Genomic DNA, 6,382 nt, shown 5'->3' on the forward strand with positions numbered 1-6,382 from the left:
CCAGCCTTCCCAGTTCAGCTATGAGAGAAGAGGGTTTCAGCACTGACTCCACAGCACTGTGGGCAGGAGGCACATGGCAGTACGGGACAAGCGAAGTACAGGACCCACCATGTGAGACTTCAGTCAGAGGTCAGTGTGATTTGTGTTACAGAGAAATGGGTTATTCCCATAGGTGTGTTACATGAGTGAAAAATTCAGGTTCAAAAATTTGAGGCTTATTTTTTTCAGCCTGTGTCCCAGTCTTTATTTTTTTTATATTCTATAGATTAAATATATATAAAATATAATAAATACATAAAATGTACATTAAATATATATAAAACTATAAAATTAAAATATATTATTTATATGTAAGAATATATGTAATTGTTTTCTTGTTACTACTGCCCATTAAGCAGTTTTAGGTCACATAAGGACTTAATAAGGAATTCCTCTCTGACACCTATTAAATGCTCTTTTCTCTTTTAGGGGGAATGGGAACTTTCACCATGAACTCCACCAAAGTTTTTCTGTTGCACTTGCTGCAAATTATGGTATTTATAATAACGAGGTGAATTTTGAAAACCATTAACTCCTAAGAAGGCAGTTTACCCCTTTGGAACAATCTCTGGGGAGGGCTCCGGGGGAAACCAATTACTTTGTAAAAGTAACAGAGGTTTTAGCAAAGGAAAAGATGAATAAAACGACTGAGAAGGGAAAACCCTGAAGAAGAGGGAGGTGCAGGGAGGCGTCGGGGCCGCCAGAGGGCGCAGCGGGGCCGCAGCTGGAGCATCTGGACACAGCTGGATGGGGAGGCGGGCACCGCTGGGGGTAAGGCACAGCTGGATGGGGCACCGCTGGGGGATGTGGCACATCTGGGGCACAGGGCAAAGGGGAGAGGGGGCAATGGCACTGCAGAGGGGGCACGTCTGGAGCTGGGGCACAGCTGGGGCCCTGGCACAGCTGTGTTGGCTGTGGCACAACTGGCAGCCATGAGGCATCTGAAGCTCGTTTAGGTGTAGCATCCACAGCTGGGGCATATCTGGGTGGCAGCAAAGCTGGCAGTTCTGGCCGAGTGGCAGCAGGTACACCTGGCACTGTGCACATTTGGTGTCACATCCACATGCACAGCTGGCAGTGCACCCACCTCTGGTACATCTGGCACTGTGCACATCTGGCACCTGCTTTCACACCCATGTACTCATCTTGTGGTGCATCCACCTCAGGTATGGCTGGCCCTGTGCACAGCTGGCAGCACACTCATGTGCACAGCTGGCAGCACACCCATGTGCACAGCTGGCAGTGCACTCACCTCTGGACCTGGGGCCCAGGTTACCTCTGCTGTCTTCCAAAAGCCACTGCAGGTGCTCCAGGCTTGGTTTTGCTTCCTGCATGAGCACAGGTGGGGATGAGGCTCTGCCCCTGTAAGCAAGGCAGGAGCTCCTCATTAAGATCCTCTTGCTCTGCCTGAGCTCTGCCAGAACCTGTCACTTACCCAGCCAGACACACAGGACTGTAATTTTGTTTGTCTTTGCCATGGTCTCGCACATTGCTCTCAGTCCCAGCTCCTTCACCAGGATCCTTTTGGTCTTTCCCAGTCACCGTTTCCCAGGAGGGAGCACCCCATCCTGAGGAATGACTCCCAGCCTTTGTATTTTAACAAATTGAAACGAACATTGTTTACTCCCCTCGGCACTAGTTCAGAGTCAAGAGCTGATTCCCAAAGGACTCTCCTGGATACACTAACCAAACGAGGCCTCTTCTCTTGTAATTACATTTCAGAGACAACAGACATCTCCTGATTCATTTAATATGTGCCATGTCGTATTTAGATACCTAACAGAAGCCCTATTACCTTAAAAGTCCTACTGTTATCAAGTACTGACTTAATTACAGTTTTATCTAAAAACAGATCAAGTTAGCTTGACAGAAATCATTTGTCCTTCTCCCCTGCTTCCCGATGATGTTTCTTCCCTGCAGTTCCTGCTCCATCATGAACAGCATCAATCCACTGACACAGCTTTTTCCTGAGACCTGCCAAGAACCCACCAGCATGCTTGCTATTCCCTCATCCCAGCCTTGCAAAATATAGAATCATAGAAATCATGGAATGATTTGGGTTGGAAGGGACCGTAAAACTTCTCTAGTCCCACACCCCTGGGCAGGGAGACCTTCTACCAGACCAGGTTTCTCCAGGCCCTGTCCAACTTGGCCTTGAATACTTCCAGGGATGGGGCAGCTGCAGCTTCTCTGGGCAACCTGTGTCACATATATAAACACAAATCTATATTTATATCCATATTTAAAACCACGGACTGCCCAGGAGGGTCCTTGGGCTCAGGTTATCCAGCTCTGGCTGCCTTTAACCTTCCTGACTTTGGGAGCTGCTGCCACCCAGGTAATTCCTCTGAGCAGGAAGTGGTGCATCTCTGCTGCTCCTTCATCCACCCTTTGCCATAGCTGCTGTTGTTCCCAGCCCCCACCAAGGTGAGGCTCAGAGCCAGTATCTGCTCATCAGCATCACTTTCCTCTTTCCTCTGATTGTTGTGTGGTTTCCACAGCTTTTGTAGTTGCCCCTGCTTTCCTGGAAGCCAAGCCAAGGCAGTTTTCTTCCCACTTGGGAAAGAGCTGGCTCCGTGAGCCAGGGCGGTGTCTGTCACCGGCAGTGGTGGCTCGGAAGGAAAGGTGGGAAAGTCCCTTCTGTGTAGGGCCCCCTCAGAGCTGTCCTGGCTGGTCCTTGTGCGGTGCTGGGCTTTCATTTGATTTCCCATGTGCTTGACAATGGAAACAGACTTTTTTCTCCTCATTTTGGCATGAGCAGGATGAAGCCCAGTGGGTGCTGGCACTGCAGGGCTGGACCTGGCAGGACTGAGGTCACAAAGATGGATGGACTTGAAGGATCCCAGCTCTCCCAATGTGTGCCACTGGTGGAACTTTCTTTGCCTTGCTGCATCAGAAGGATTTTGCTCCCTCACTGCGTGAGGGGAGGGCAAGGAGGGCAGCCCAGGACCCTGGAGCGTCAGCTCTCCCAGGAATGTCAGCTCTGCTCATTGCAGCATTGGATTTTCTGATCTGAACCCTTGATGAAAACTGGGACTTCTGTGTCTGAGAGCTGCTCCAGGAGATACCTCACTGCCCAAAATCTCCAAGAATTCCTGATTTTGTCTTTGTCAGCCCAGCCACTTGTGCAAACAGCGTCAAGCCAGGGCTGGGCACACAAAGCAAGGTCGGTTATAAGCCGTTCTCCTGGAACAGAGGCACTTGGAGCCGGCACAAAGGAATCTCTGTCTCTCCCCTGCACTGGCATCCTGGCAATTAACCCAGAAAATTGCAGTTTGGCCTTGTCCTGGGTGCTGAGTGTGGGGCTGTGCAGTGTGGGGGGCGTCTGGCCTGGCTGGGGGGTCTGACCGTGTTGTGGCCCCCGGATGCACAGGGAAATGGAGTGGTCAGGGTCCAGCTGGGAAGTACCAAATGAATGGGGAACTTGCCCACTTCTAGAAGAAGTGAAGGAAATAATTTGGGTTTTTACACTGAATTGCATTTAAGAGATTTTTGTCCAGAAAACAGCAAAATTAGGAGTCACCTGGATCATAAAATTGTGGAAGAGCCTGAGCTGGAAGGGACATACAAGGATCATCGAGTCCAATTCCTGGCCCTGCACAGGACAACTCCAAAAACCACACCATGGATCAAACATGGACAACCTGACAGAAGCACAGAGCTGAGCTTATCCCCATGGAACAACGTGTCACACACTGACAGGGACATGGGAGCCCAGGGCAGAGCTCGGCTGGCAGAAACTGAGCCCTGCCCTGCCAGGCTCCTGCTGGAAACAACAGCCATCCAGAGCTAAACACAGCGCCGTGGGAAGTGCTGGTGAAGCAGATAATCCACAGGCAGAGGCTGTGACAGTCCACTCGAATATGTCACGGCACTGTCATCATTAAAAACACAGTAATTGGGTGCCTGGGCAGGGCCAATGTACGTGCAGGGGAAGTACTCTTGATTAATTAAAAAATATTCTGTATTCAGTTTGCCACTGCACTTCCTGCAGATCAAATTAGGAGAGATGGATTCAATTGCAAAGTAATCTTTTAAATCTTTGCATTTGTTCCTTTGAGAATTTTTTGTTTCATTTTTAACTATGTAAAGTCCCCAGCAAAGCCCACTGCAGCCACTAAAAGAATGGAAAGTGAGGGTATTAATGGTAAAAAATGGAAGGCAGTGAGGAAGATAGTAAGTCATGCTTAAAGGGTATTGTAGAAACTGCAGTTCACCCAAGTCCAAGCCACTAGAAAACAAATATTTAATTGTACAGTAAATAACATATTTTTACGGTTCCAAACCATATCTCAGAAGCCAAGTGAATATAAACAGGCATATGAATGGATTGCAGAGCCCCTGGTCCTCCTGTGTCCTGCCACGGGATGGGGACAGCAAAGGGACCCAAACAGGACAGAATGAACAAGGCCAGATCACTTGACTGGGAATCATGATTGGTTTCTGGGGGACCCATTTCTGATTTTTGCATGGAAAGGGACCTCTGCTCTCTGAGAAGCAGGATTGGAAAGGAGAGTGCTGTGGGGGGAAAGGCATTTCGATGCTGACCCCAGGAAGCTGATGTGTGGCTGGGCATGGGCAGAGTGGGCAGCAATGCTCGTGTGATCCCCCGAGGCTGCTGTGGTGCCTGGAGCAGCCAGGGATGCCCATGGGCCCCCCTGGAGCTGCCGCAGTGCCCAGTGCAGGTGCAGTGCCCGCGGGACGTCCCAAGGCTGCCGCGGCGCCTGGCGTGCCCTTGCAGCAGGTATCAGATGAGGAGCTCTCCAGTCACTGGATGTTTTTAATAGCAAGTGGAATTGCTCCCCATCATCAGTATCTTATCTGCACGTTTCAAGGGCACGTCCTCTGCCAGCACCTCCATGAAAGCAAACACGGTGCAGCGCCTGCACCGGGGTTTGCTCGGCAAGGTGAGTGTGAGGAGCTGATCTGGTTACTGCACCCCTGCCTTGGGAGCTGCATGTGCCCAGACATACCCAGTGCTGGGAGGACACTTCACACCATAACCTTGAGCAGATGAAATATGTGCCTGGAAAATAATTGAGATGATGAGGATAATTTTGTTCTCCTGCTCCCACAGCTGCCGCCTCACGTGCTGTCTCAGTCACTGATCTGTGGGGACAGGCAGGTTTTCTGGCTGGGTGATGTGTTTTGGTGCTGACATGATAAAAATGGGTTAAAGAAGGCACCAAGATCTGGCTGTTGCTGGCATCACTGGAATGGCACTGTCCATCCTCATCCATCCCCTTGGAGAGCTCTGGGCTATAGTGGAATGTCACACCACTGAGCTGCAGGTACCAGCACTGTACTGAACTTCAACCCCCCCAACCAGTTTAACACCCACCTGATGTTTGTTGGGCCTGTGTCCCACCACATGCTGCTCCTTGGGGGATGCTGTACCACACAGCCCACTCGGTTTGCAGACAAACCCAGTCCTGGGAGGCAGTTTGCATGCCCCACTGCCACAGTCCAGTCTCTGCTCCCTACCCCCTACAAACCCCTGGACATGGGCAGGCTCTGCAGGACACTGAGTGAGAATGCTGAGCTCCAGCCTCTGATCCTCTGGGTTTGGAAGAAGCCACCTCCCTGGGGCAGGACAGAACTTCCTTGAATTCAAAGCCTTGGCTGCTCTCTGGCTGTGGGCTCGGCTGCTGGACACACGGATGGCTGGCACAGCTCCCCACAGGGCAGCTCCTTATCTTCCTTCTTACATTCGTTAATTGCAAATCTGTTTTCTGGTTCTTATTCCCTTTTCTTGTGAGCCAGTCTAGCTGCAGCCTGTCAGATCCTGCCCCTTCCAGCTCCTCTTGGCCAGCCGGCTCAGCACCCCTGAGGCCCCATCACACCCAGCCCCTTGGGGACCCTCACAGTCCCTCTGCTGCTCAGCCACCATTCCCTGTCTTCTGCTGAGAGATGGAAATGTCAACCCCTGAGGGGTCAGAGCAGGGGACAAATGATACTCACAGCTAAAAACAGGTGGAGGTGACTTGGGTGCAGGGTACGGTGACACCGGGGGGCTGCAACCTCTGGAGGGTTGGGCAGGGGGACCACGGTGACCAGCTCTTCCCAACTCCAGCCCTTTGTCTGGACTTCCAGGCATGGTTGGGATAGTTAGTGGGGAATTCCACAGGAATTTGGAGAAGCTGTTTGAAGATATTTTTATGCAGGAAAGGCAGTGGCCTTGCCTAATTATTAAAATTCAAACGATTTGTGCTTAAGCCAACAGTAGGGAGTTGCTGTAAAGTGGCACATGTGTAGGGGTGGTCACTGAGTGCTGGGGAGAGGAAAATCTCCATCCACATTCCAGAAGCAGAGACAGAAAAAGAGGGAACATCGAGGTCTGGGA

The sequence above is a fragment of the Manacus vitellinus genome, unplaced genomic scaffold, assembly GCF_001715985.3.
Source record: "Manacus vitellinus isolate BGI_N305 unplaced genomic scaffold, ASM171598v3 scaffold_25_pilon, whole genome shotgun sequence".
Classification (NCBI taxonomy): domain Eukaryota; kingdom Metazoa; phylum Chordata; class Aves; order Passeriformes; family Pipridae; genus Manacus; species Manacus vitellinus.